Source organism: Typopeltis vanoorti, chromosome 20, assembly GCF_054136105.1.
Source record: "Typopeltis vanoorti isolate ZY-2024b chromosome 20, IOZ_Tvanoo_1.0, whole genome shotgun sequence".
Taxonomy (NCBI): domain Eukaryota; kingdom Metazoa; phylum Arthropoda; class Arachnida; order Uropygi; family Thelyphonidae; genus Typopeltis; species Typopeltis vanoorti.
Window position 1 is genome coordinate 80,604,712 of NC_143568.1, and position 13,489 is coordinate 80,618,200.

At 34.4% G+C, this 13,489-nt stretch overlaps 1 protein-coding gene across 11 annotated transcripts in view; it reads right to left on the reverse strand.

Annotated features, from left to right (window-relative positions):
* RhoGAPp190 (Rho GTPase-activating protein 190) overlaps positions 1–13,489 on the reverse strand; it is a 723,033-nt gene that overhangs the window by 410,603 nt on the left and 298,941 nt on the right. The gene's annotated exons all lie outside the window — the stretch shown is intronic.

Here is a 13,489-nt window from a genome sequence, read left to right on the forward strand (position 1 = left end):
ATATAGAGAATTTTCATATTTCTAGACTGATTTATACCTGGTATTACTTATTATAGAGCCTCCGTAGCTCACTGAGTATAGACGAAGCCCTTTGGTTGGAAAGACCTGGGTGGTTTGATTCTTATTCATGACATGAGGAACATTTACTGGTCTCTTTCGAGTAAAGGTGAGTTAGAAACTTGGGTTTTTCGTCCCTCAGAACACACATGGATTTAAAGTTATAAATACATATTTAATCCCTCATTGGGAGAGTTCAACCACACGACGGATGAGGTATGGGAGGAAGGGGGGGGGGGATCCCATATAAATAAATAAATTACTTATAAAATATTCTTTCTACCATAATAGCAAGTGAATAGAATTGGCTTTTACTCTTAAGAAATCTGACATATTTATGGTGAATACTGCATCTGTTGTACCTCTATCAATTCTGAATATTAATAATTCTGTTATAATCCTATCTTCATGGATATAAAAAACTGATTTTTTTAAAAGAATTTTTTTTTTTATAAAATCTAATATTTAGTTTTAGATTGATCATATTTTCATTTGTTCATATTCAACATATTACTCAGAGAAAGTTTTAAATCTGTTTTGAAATAATTTATACAAATTATATGGTACCAACCTTGTGGTTGAAGAAATTCTTTTATCATCCTATTAAAAATAAAGATCCCCATTATAATTACAGCTATTTTGCTTGCTTCAGTTTAGGAGTACCCCTGTTTAGATGTCATTGGATATTTACTCATGGATTCTTAGGGCATTATGGGTGTAGATGTACTAAAAAGTATATGTAGCCTAAGGAATAGAAAATTGCACATACCTTTTTCTGGGTGTTGTGGCTTTTCCTCAGTCTGCGATGTCGAAAACTGCAGAGTGTGTGTGTGGGGGGGGGGGGGCTAACTCTGAAGAAAACATTGATTGATTCTGCCAGAAAGGTATGTGGTGAAGTTGTCTGCAAGGATAAAAAAGTCAGAACACCCTGGTGGACACAGTAAGTTAAAGAGGCAGTGAAGGAAAAGAAGAAAGCATATCAAAAGTTCCTGGCAAATAAGTCAGCTTGTTCCTCTTAAGAGAATACAGAGACAAATTTAAGAAAACTATGTAAAACTAGCTAAACAAAAGTCATGAGAGGACTTCAGCAAGAACATAGAAAATAAATATCAAGAAGGTTGGAAAATATTCTGGAGGTTGTTGAAGAAGCTCAGAAATGGAGGAAAGAGTGCTGTAAAAGGAATTAGAGATGATAAAAGTGACATCAAAATGGAAGAAAAGATATCCTTGAAGTATGGAGTAATTACTTCGAAAAATTGCTAAATGAAACAAGCAGTGATAGCACAGTGGTAAAAAAACACTCAACAGGCATACAGTCAGGAATACATATCCATACTTGAAATAGAAAAAGCCATCAAAGGCTTGAATTGTGGAAAGGCAGCAGTAGTAGATGATATTCAACCAGAAATACTGAAATATGGTGGTATAAAATTCTTACAGTGGCTGCACTGCATAGTTCAGAAGGTCTGGACAGAGGGACGAATTCCTGATGATTGGAGTAGAGCTCTAATAGTACCCATATATAAAAAGGGAAATAAAACTGAATGTGAGAATTACAGAGGTATTTCCCTACTGAGTGTTCCTGGTGAGATTTATGCAAGTATACTTGAGAAATGGTTGAGAAGAATTGTGGAAGAAAAGCTTGGTGAAGAACAAGCTGAATTCAGGCTAAACAGAGGCTGTCAGGATCAGATCTTCACTTTAAGACAAATAGTTGAGAAAGCATGGGAATATAACAAAGATCTGTATTTAAGTTTTGTAGATCTGGAAAAGGCATATGACAAGGTGCCAAGAGAGAAGCTATTCAATACACTACAGTTATATGGTGTCAATGGGGCATTATATCAAGCAAAACTTAAGTCTTTATTTGAGTTGTAAGTCAGCAGTTAGAATTGAAGAAATTACAGGAAGAGGGTTTAATGTTAAATCCGGTGTGAGACAAGGATGTACATTATCCCCTCTGTTATTCATTATCTATATGGATCACATTATGAAGGAAAGTGGTGTTAAACATGATATCAGAATTGGAGATGTAAATGTCAGCTCTTTGCTTTATGCGGATGATGTTATACTTCTAAATAAATCCGCTACAAGTTTGCAAGATTCTCTGACCAAATTGAATAACTGTTGTAATAGATTTGGTAGGTAGTGCACAATAAAAAGACAAAGACAATGAAAATAGGTAGAATGGTTGAACATATCAACTGTGTTTTGAACAGAGAACCTGTGGAACAAGTAAAACATTTCAGCTACTTAGGCAAGATTTTTAGTGAAGATGGTAAATTAAATATGGAAATAGACAACAGAATCAACAAAGCTGGTATGGTGGGAAGTCAATTGAATAAATTCATATGGAATAAGAGAGAAATTAGTCAGAACACACTTAATTAGCTGTATACAAGACAACGTTCAAACCGTTTAACTTATGGATCTGAGAACTGGATCAGAAGTAAAACACTTGACCAAAGACTAGAGACCGCAGATATGAGAGTCCTAGAAAGATTAGAGGCGTGAACAGATGGCATCGATGGCAATATCATATTAAAAACAAGGATATTAGGAAAAAACTTGACATTGTCAGCATCCAGGAATGCATTAGCAGAGCTAATAGCAGGTGGTATGGTCACTTAAACAGAATGGAAGAGGAAAGATTAGCAAAACAAGTGTTCTCTGCTAGGTTGGCAAGAAAACAACCCAGAGAAAGACCTAGATATAGGTGGATTGATGCAGTACAAAGTGCCTTACACAATAGAAATATAAGATCTGATAATGTTGGAGTCTTGACAAGTAACAGACTGATTTGGAGGAAAATTGTAGATAGGAAGTTAGTAATGATGTAATTTTTTCATATGGTACTATCATATCCTGTACACCCCTTGTGGGTACATATCAGGAATTTGATGACGATTAAAAATTTAGATTTTTAGAGGTAATATATTGAAAAAGGCCAACCTGAGATATTTGAAACTTTACACAATTTCCTATCTGAAAACAAGCTCTTCCAGGAAATGAGTGAGAAAATAACAGAACACTTGAAAGATTTAAAATCATCTTTCGAGAAGTACTTCTCAAAACCTGGAGAAGAGAAAACTGGACTATAAATCCCTTTGAAGAAAAATACTTCTGCACCATCAGATTATCAAATCAAGGAAAAAGAGAAGTTCACTGAACTTTCGACTGATACTACTTTAACACATTCATTGTCAATCACGCGATATCGCGTGCTGCACATTCTCGTTGGTCGTCCGATCACGCGTTATCGCGTGGACGTCGCTATCAAGTAAAAAAAAAATGGCCACCACACGAAATTCCAATTTTCAGCTTGGCAATGAACGTGTTAAAAGATGAATTCAAAGAAAAAAACCTTATTAACTTTTGGGTTGACATCAGAAGAGAATATGAACAGCTTTCTCATAAGGCACTTAAGTTTCTCTTGCGATTTGCAAATACAAAGTTGGTGGAGAGAGAATTCTCTTCTTATACCTTTATAAAAATAAGCACCATAGTAAGCTAAATCCAGCTCCAGATTTTAAGACTGTATCTTACATCAGTTGAACCTGATTTCAAAAAACTATGTGACTCAAAACAAGCTCAAGGAATGCACTGAACATCTGTTGTGTATAAAATATTTGTTGTGTTTTATAAATATTATTTCAAAACATATTAGTTTCGAATTAATATATTTAAAGTTTGGACCATTTGTTTACAGTTACAATATATAAATTCGAAATAATAGCAATTATATTAATTACAAACATTTTGCTAATGTGAAGGATAATTTATGGAAATGGGCTACCAACGGGCACACAAGTGAAAAAAGATTGGGAACCACTAATCTAGACAATCAAGTGAATGATAATGTCTCTGCTATTCAAACTATAGGCCACAGGTTCAAATCCCACTAAGATATTGATGTTTCAAATGACTACATCAATTTTTATCACTATCCACTATAACAAATTATGTCTGTGGCCAAAGATCACAACTCGTTTTACTAGAATTTTTTTAAAAATTCACATGGTATCTCTCTAAAGCAGGATTATCAGATTATCCAATTGTTACTATAACCCATGATCATTTTCTGGCATAGGCACATGGAGCATAACTGGTCTATTACTTGTAAGGTCTTGGTTTGATCAGCTATTAGAATTCATTCATTTAAAGCTGCAAACTGTATCAATATAATAACCTAGTCTCTTTTTTAACCTTAGATTTTCAATTTACCTTTGACTTCATCTTTTATCTGCCATTCTCTTTTTAGCTAACAGCTTATATTAACTCTGATCATATATTCTTGAATATTAATAAGGTCAGGTACATTTCTGATGTCTCATTTTTAATATCATTTGGCCAGATATTATTTGTTCACTCCCTTAAATTTCTTCACTACTTTCATATCTGTAATAATATCTAGTCTTCAATCAAATGTTATGTTTCTGAAAAACAATTTAATAATATTAAGATACATTTTAAAAATATTATTTTAACGGCTAATATTGCCTGCTTTCGTTTAGGAGTACCCCTTTCTTAAAATGTCATTGGCTCTTTACTCAGATCTTAGGGCATTACTGAAGTGTTATAAAACTAATATATGAGAATAATATTGGAGGAAAAATCGGAAATACCTTTTTTGGATGTTGTTTTCTGTCTCCTTATCCCAGCAATATGCGTTCATCTGCTGTTAAAGGAAGGGGATTTGGAGAAAGTGAGGGTAAAAGTAATGTGGGAGAATTATTTGAAAAAAAACGGGTTTTTTTTTTTTTTATATGTATAATATTCTTCTTATTATTAAGGATGGGTGGAGAGCGTTTGGGGGGCAAGAAAAGGATCTGAAGATATAAATTATTTTTTGAGGAAAGAGGAGGGATTGATGGGGAAAACGTCAGAGGTGGGAATAACAGGGTGTGATCTGTTTCGACAGAGCGTCATCTTCGGAACTTGTGGAGGAAGTGTGGAGGCTATGTCATGTTGATTAGGTGTTTCTGTCTTTGGTGTACTTGTGTTGTCTCCTATTGGTCGAAGTCGTAAATAATTTTTATGTTATGGAGCTTCCAACTCTTGGAGATTGAGTTTTTTTTTTTAAATATGTATAATATTCTGAGCTTCACCTCAACAACAGAAACTTGTCCTAAAATCTAAAAAGACAAACAAATCACATCTTACCTAGTTTTTTGGGGGTACAAAATTATACCAGCTAAAAATAGCATTTGTACTAACACTCTCTGGACCTTCCTTGGGGGGGGGGGGACAGTTTATTTCTTTGGTGGAAACAGTTCTTTTGCTGAAAAGCAGTTTATCTAGAAAATAACCGCTGATTTCCTAAATCTCAGTTAGACATGCGAAAAACTCACACTTGATGAAGAACTCAAATTAGAACACCATCTAGCATTCCTCTTTCAATCCCTTCTAAAAAAAAATCCCACAAAAATGAAGGATTCCCAAGGGAAAATGATTGAACACTTAAAAATCAACTTGCTGTATCTGCTGAAACAGCTGTTAAATTACTGCACTAATGGAACCTTTAACATCCAATAAACATTTCTCTTTCTATGTGAGAAACTCCATTTATCCAGTTCTAAAGTTCCTATAACTTTTTCATCAATTGATACTCCAGTTACTTTTGTAACATAACAGCTAAATAGCTTTTAAAATATCTTTCTTTGGGAAAGACTAATAGTCATGGAACTTTTAAGTCATTCCAAAAATTCTTCCCTATCTCAACATCTCTCTCTCTGACAGCTCTCTCCAGCTGTTTACTTGCAACCATGTTCTTTTCACTCACTCACACTCTAGCAACCATCATATTTCCAGTTCCACTTCAGTCATGAAGTAAGGGAAACTGCCACCAATACATGTTATCTTGATGGCATTTTGCTTGAAAGCAGTAAAAAGTCACATTTTCAGTCAACTTAGTAATAAGTCTTTTCAACCTATACAATTTAAACATACAAATATTAAACTGTAATACTAATTTTCAGTCCAACTAACAAGCAAATCTACTACATTTGCACAACCACTTTATACAAACAGCGAATCAATTTTGCTTTTTTTACATACTATAAATGCACTAATAATGGAAACTTATAACTTGAAACAGAAAATATAAGTTTACATTAATTTATCTACACAAAATTCTGTAGACCATCTGTATGGAGGATATACTGATGGTCTAGAGCAGTGCTTCCCAAACTTCTGGATATCAGGGCCCCCTTCGCAAAAATTAAAATATTTCACGGCCCCCCTCGAAAAAAATCGTAATAGAGATATATTATTATTATATTTATTGTATTTATATTCAATACAAAACATACACAGCGAATATTGCAAAAATCAAATGCATATATTACATTTTTTGCCTCTTACCGTTTGGTTCTGAAGACGATACGGTCTGTTCTGGTAAAATATGAAATACTGTCCTTTTTTATTTTAGTCTGTTTCTGCTTCTTCTGATTGTTCGCGGGATTTTTTTAAAATTTTTTTTTATCAACCACTTATCCATCTCAGGGTTAAATTTTTTAACGTAGAATAGATCAAATAATATCACCACTTACCAATACTGACACACCACAGACTGATAACATGAAATTAGTGAATATTACCTGAATACGGGAATCCCAGGACAAGGGACATTTTTCACTTTTGTGACTTTTCTCCTTTTACGGTAATTATGCCTAACGCAAAACAGACAGCAAAGGCAGTCTGTTTATTAAAACATGCATATGATTGGTGTGGTATTAACAAAAGATTGCACAACCGAAAGATAAAAGCATAGCTGATAATTGAGTTGAAATGCGACCTCTCTTCAACCGAATTCCATATGTGAAACTGCCATAACATTCATTATATATATATATTACTTAGTTTTAACACTTTTACGAATTTTAACATGTTCGGTTGAATTTTATTGCTGCCTTGGGAAATCGAACTCACACATCTAATTGATAACAATAGTTTTTAGTTAGATACTATGTTTGCCCATGCAACATATGGTTTTGTTTCAGTCTATACAGCATAGTTTCTGTATGAGGGGACATGTGATTCATTAATTAGTGTTTTTATCCCAGTTGTCTCTAATTGCACTATTTGTTGAGAAATATATTACACAGACTCCTCATACCTTATTCACTGGCATAATAAAAGTACTTATTTTTATTGCCTCTGCAGTATAGTGGCTCTTAGGGAGGGCATGTTGTTTACCACTGCAAGCGAGTTACTATATCCCCACATGAACTTGTTTAAGCTTTTTTTCATGTGTGAAGTATATGCGAAATTTTTATTGGTAACAGAAAACTAGCTCGGATGACAGTGATAATATAAAACGAGTTTTGATATGTATATAAAGTCAATATCAACATAAAGCCAATATCAAGTCCCTGATTATGAACGCATTATGAAAGGGACAGAAAGATTTGGAACTTCCCTGGAGAACATTCGAAGTAAATAGAATTAACCACTGCTTTGAAATGAAACATATGAATAAGCAATATTTACTAATATTCGTTAAGTGCCGAAATATGCAGGAAGCAAAGTTTGTGAACCAACACCAATGTGTGAATTTTTCCATTAAAATATAAAAAATAACAAAAAAGAAATAATAAAAGTTAAATACGTTTCTTTTAAAATAAAAAAAAAATATACTTAGTCTTAAAACATTTTAAATTTGTTTTCATTATTTCACGGCCCCCCTCAACAAAACCTACGGCCCCCAAGGGGGCCGTGGCCCACAGTTTGGGAAGTGCTGGTCTAGAGCAGTAGTTCTTAACTGGTGTTCCGCGAACTTGTTACAAGTGTTCTGCCGGTTAAAGATGTCACATGATACAGTTCTGAGTGTAATTGGCAACTGGAGACTGCTATGCGCATTGACTTCTAAACCAACAGAATATCGTTATAGATCAATGGTAGGCTCTATTAAAGGTTACTATTGCAAAGAAAATAAACCCAAATATTATATCTACAAGTGGTGCATTCAGAGAGGGACGAAGGGGCTCTGCCCCCCCCAAAGAAAAAGGAAAAAACACTAAAAATTTTCCAAAAATCTTTTCCTAAGTAAATTTTTTTTTTTATTTATGTTGTGTCATGTCTTCTATTTCTATACTACTTATAAATTAGCGATCATTGCAGATGCTCAATCATAGGTCGTATGCAATGGGTCGTGTTTCTCAAATCGTCTACTCCAGGATATGGTTGAACAGTTTCTTCCACCATTTCTGATGGCAAAGGAAGGAGTAATATGACAACAACTGATCACTACAATCCACTCCAAATTTGAATTTATTGTAGTCAGCAACAGCAGCTGGTTTTGTCTTCTGGTGTTGACCTCTCATATCAGTCTCCACCATTTCATCAGTATTTTTGGTGGACAGAATGTAGACATCTCAAACATTCCTCATTTCACTGCTAACAGGTGTTCTTGTTGTCTAGATACTCACTCTCCTTTCTTCAGTTTTTGTTGAAAAGCCTGTTTTGGCATTTCACATCTATTTGGCATAACTGTCCCAACAACTTTGGTACCATTTTGCCATAAATGATCAAAGAGTTTTGGACTTGAAAACAATCTATCCATGTAGATAGTATAGCCTCCATTGTAATATGAAGTTGCAAGTCTGTCCACAACATTGAAAGAAGAGTTGAAACCTTTCTTATCAGTCCTCCCTGTATAGACTTCAGCTGTACAGACATATCCAGATTTCACCTCACACAGCTTAAAAAGTTTCATGCCATATTTCTCAGGTATCCCTTTTATGAATACTCTGAAATGTACTCTTCCTCTGAAGCCACAAATCCCTTCATCAAATTTCAGTTCATCTGGAGTGGAGAAAGTATGGAAATCATTGAGAAGTTTATTGAACACTGGACGAAGTCTGTACAGAGGGTCATGTCCAGGATTTCCCCTAGGAATGTACGTCTCATTGGTATCGAGAAGAAGGAAAGTCAGAATAGAAAAGAAGCGATCAAGGGATATCTGGAGGGAAGAGGCAAATTTTGAATCATAAGCAGGTTTGGTAGACCAGTAATCCCTAATTCTAGGTTTCCTAACAAAGCCCATGTGCAAAATAATTGCCAGAAAACGTTTCATTTCGGATATGGTAACAGGTTTCCATCTTGAGAAGACTGAATGTTTAGGTAATGGCCTTTTCCTTTTTTCTGCTGCAAGTTGTTGTGCAGCATATCTGTTGGTTTGTTTCAGTTTTCATATCAGATATAACATTGTTATTTAAGAATATTTTAAAAGCTTGAAAAGTGGATAAATTTTCATTCATGTTGGATGCACAAGATACACCAAGTACTGATGAAAAAGGTATGTCTTGCATAGTACCCTCATTTTTCCAGTTTAACTGTGAGTCATTTGGTTGCCAACTGCCACTTCTCCCTGATACTCGTATGCCATGACCTCGCATGAGATCGCAAATGACTCGCTGGACAGCCTCGAATTTGGTCACCTGTCGTTCGAAGTTCTGCGTCACTGTCACTGAACTCAGAGCTCACATTTGTGGGGAGATGCGCTTCTTCTTGTTCTGGATCACTGTCTGCCCAATCATCTAATGCTTTGGGCACCACTGGGTCCTGGTATGCCCATTCAAACTAATCTCTCGGGTCACAAGAAGAGTCGTGAATCCCTTATATTGTTTAGATTGGAGCAGCCAGAGTTATGACGATGTGATGTAATATAAACATGAACACGTGCGATCATACGTGATGCAGCTGATGGGCAGGTGTTACAATATATTAATATAAATTCTCTTTTTTTTTATTAATAAAAGTTAACTATCCTCATAGATTATGAAACTGAAGGTTTAAATTTAACTACAGTACAGTCTGATAATAAATTTCAAGCATATGTTATTTTCAGAATTTTTAATTTAGTTAAATATACATCGATGGGATTCTGGGTTCACACACAATCGATGTATATTTACATCGATAGGACTCAAAGTGTTAATGATTTATGAATACAGTCAAGCAGGATGAGCTAAATTAGCATGGCTTAGTTATGGACTGATGTTCCTTTAACACTTTTGTTTCATTTCCCATTTTATTAAATACCTTTGTTAGCTCATTCACTGGTGTTGGTATATCATTTTTTAAATCATTTCTTTAATTACTTCTTACTCTGGCAATATTATGCAGCAAATCGAGGACTTTCTTGCACTCAAATTTATCATATACTGCCATTTTGGTAATTTCCTTCTACTAAAAGTTGTAATCATGTTTGAACTCAAGTCACATACTTTCTTTAATGAACAAAAGTACTTAAAGTTTTGATGCTCATTCCTAGAAGTGACACTTTCACTGAAATTGACCTTCAGACTACAGGGAGAACTGCTTGTGTCCAGTGTAGAGTTATCTGTGGCGGTAAAGTGGATGGTGACTATTACTATAGTTGTTAAGCCTATACTGATGGGAACAAGATATAGTCACATTCTGTCATATTTGAGCCAAAAGAGCAGAATTAAAAAAAAATATCACTCATATGGTCCAAGAATTATGAAAGTGGGGAATAAATTACTCAATTTTAGAAAGAACATTCTAAAAACTATTGGTCAGCACCAAATTAATACAGTTCTCTTATTTAAAATCATACTCTCGCACAGGCGCATGTGCATGTTCATAGTGAATGTTATGTTCAGCATCACAATTATAAATATCTGTCATTACATTAAAAAAATGTAAAGGACCAACACTCCCTCACTCCACACCAGTGATTTTACAGTTAAAAAATTCAGATCAGACAATGACTGTTGTTTTTTCCTCAAGGCCATTTACCAAGATGACTGTACCCATTCTTACTATTGCAGTTTACGCATTAGTGCAATTTCTTTTCTTTGATAACTTGTCTTTTCAGTGGATTGTTTCCACGTCTTCAGTTATTGGTATGAAAACATTTATTCCCTATTCCATTCAAAATTCTCATCACTTATATAAACTTCTCAAAGCATATCAGTGCTGTACTAAATCAGAAATAAACACATCCAACTGGCCTTCAATAAAAATACCAACTTTTCTGCATATCTGAATTCAGCTTGAAATAGTTGCAAGTCGAAGCATCTGAACATTTAGAATATCCATTTGTATTGTAATAAAGTGTTATCTCCAGTGTAATGTCCAATGCTAAAAATTAATAATAATAATTAATCCTGTCATATATCTCATCAGAAAAACTCTTTTCTCCATGTCATAGCAATACTATCCAAATCTACTGAAAAGATTCCTCTCCCTGAGGTAGTTTTAATCTCCAATCTTTCTTGCTATAAATATATCCCATAAGTATCATTCTAAGCGACCAAGAAGTCAGGTTTACTCTGTTGTAAAAGGGATTTTCAAGAACTATTACCTCCAAGGAACTTTATTCCAACTAAACTTTGAATACAATCTTCAGATTTGGAACAGTACCTCATAAAAATCAGTAATTGAGTTAGGCTGAATAATAAAGACTTATTAAAAAACTTCCTTTCTTCTTCATAAAGATACTTAATGTTACTCTGCATGCATTTTCTCCTGATATTACATACTTGACAGTGAATAATTCTGCCTTACCCTACAATCCATAAGAATACAAGCAGTAGCTATTTACCTATCCACAGTTATAAACTCAAAACTTGCAAAATAATTTTTTCCTGATTTCGTGTGCCATCCATTGCTATTGTTTGAGATAACTTCTCTTCTAGTGTCTTTCCTACAAAGTACTATTTGTAGATGTTCAAATCCAATATCAACACGATCCTTCTCATTTATTTATTTATTTATTTTTTCCAACTGTGATACAAGTGGATTTTTTTGGAATTACAGCCAGAGCAACTAGAGGCAATGAGACCAGCATATGCTTCATTGCCAACAAATGCAGAACAATCACCAACAAACAAACAAAAATTGTCAAGTCAGGCAGATAAAAACAAGTTCTCCATTTTTATAATAAATTTAGTTTAATCCCTTATCAAAGTGTGAGCAAGCAAAGTTTGCACCTGAAAGTATCTTCAGGACTGGGGTAAGGTGGTACAACACCAGAACACTCCTTGCAAAGGTGGAGCAAGATACCAACACTCCTATCGCAGTATCTCCCATAATGCAAAACACATCTCCTTGCGGATATGTCTAATGTTATGCATTAAGGGAAGGCCCACAACCCAGACTAATTTCATCCTTTATTCAGCCTTTATTTCCTCAATGGAATTCACATTTAAAATGTGAATTCCATTGAGGAAAGGTGGTAAAATCTATAGTACATTAGTATCACGAGTGAGCTAAGAATCAGATAATCCAGAAATGCTGCTCTAGAATTAATGGAATTTCCTCAAGCCATTTCAATCTTCAAAAACCAGGTTGACGATCTCATAATAAGCATTCCGAATTTAAGACACTCACAGTCATTCATGTTGATGATTTGGAGCAAAAATTTGAAGAAAAAAAAACTAAAATTCTATCCAATCAGCATAGAATTATTAACATCAGTTCAGTGGCATAGCAGGAGGGGGGCAGCACTTTTTTGGGTCTCGCCTGAGACACAATTTTATTTGTCGACAATTCTTTTATTTATGTTAACTTAGCAATATTTATTACTTAATTAATAATTAGTTTTCAACAACTATACTTACAACCAAAATAAATAAAATATAAATATAACAAATTTGTTACATTTCCCTATCATACTATAATTCAAATTCTTAAAAATAAAACGTATGGCAAGGCAATTGCTTTATTGCCTATACTGTGGTGGCTGCTTCTCAGCAGCAGGCACCGCACATTCGGTACACATTTGCGGAAACGTATTTTTTTAATTTTTTTTTTCCTTCTTCTAATTTTGTTTATAACTAAGGTCATCGACAGGATTTTAGCCCCCCCCCCCCCCAGAATAGATTCTGAAATTGTCTTTTATTCAATGCATTTGCATTGAATAAAAGACAATTTCAGAATCTATCAAACGAAGTGGATTCGGTGTACAACAGACTAATAATGTGCAACAGTGTCCGTTAGCTTAGTCAAGGTCTTGTTCAGAAATGATTTGTTGAATGCCTGGATGAGATAAATCTCTTTTTGACTGATCAACAAATGTCTTATAAAGAAATGTATGACATCGTGTGGGTTTGTAAAGTGGTGTTTATTAGAGATTTTTGCAAACATTTAAATGACTTGAACCTCAAACTATAGGACACGAAATCATCTTCAAATAAACTTGCAGATGTTTATGTTGATAAATATGGAAGATTTTGAAATGCAGTTGATTGATTTTCAAAGTAGCTCAATTTGGAGGCAGAAATTTGTTTTCAAAGTTGACTTGGAAAATATTGAAAAGGATCGATTAGAGACCGGAGTAACAGATAGAGAAATGCGGGGAAAGGGATACTAAGAACTTGGAATGCTATTCCCGAAACTTTTGTATGTTTAAACATCCTTGCAACAGCATTAATATCAATTTTTGCATCTACATAGTCTTGGG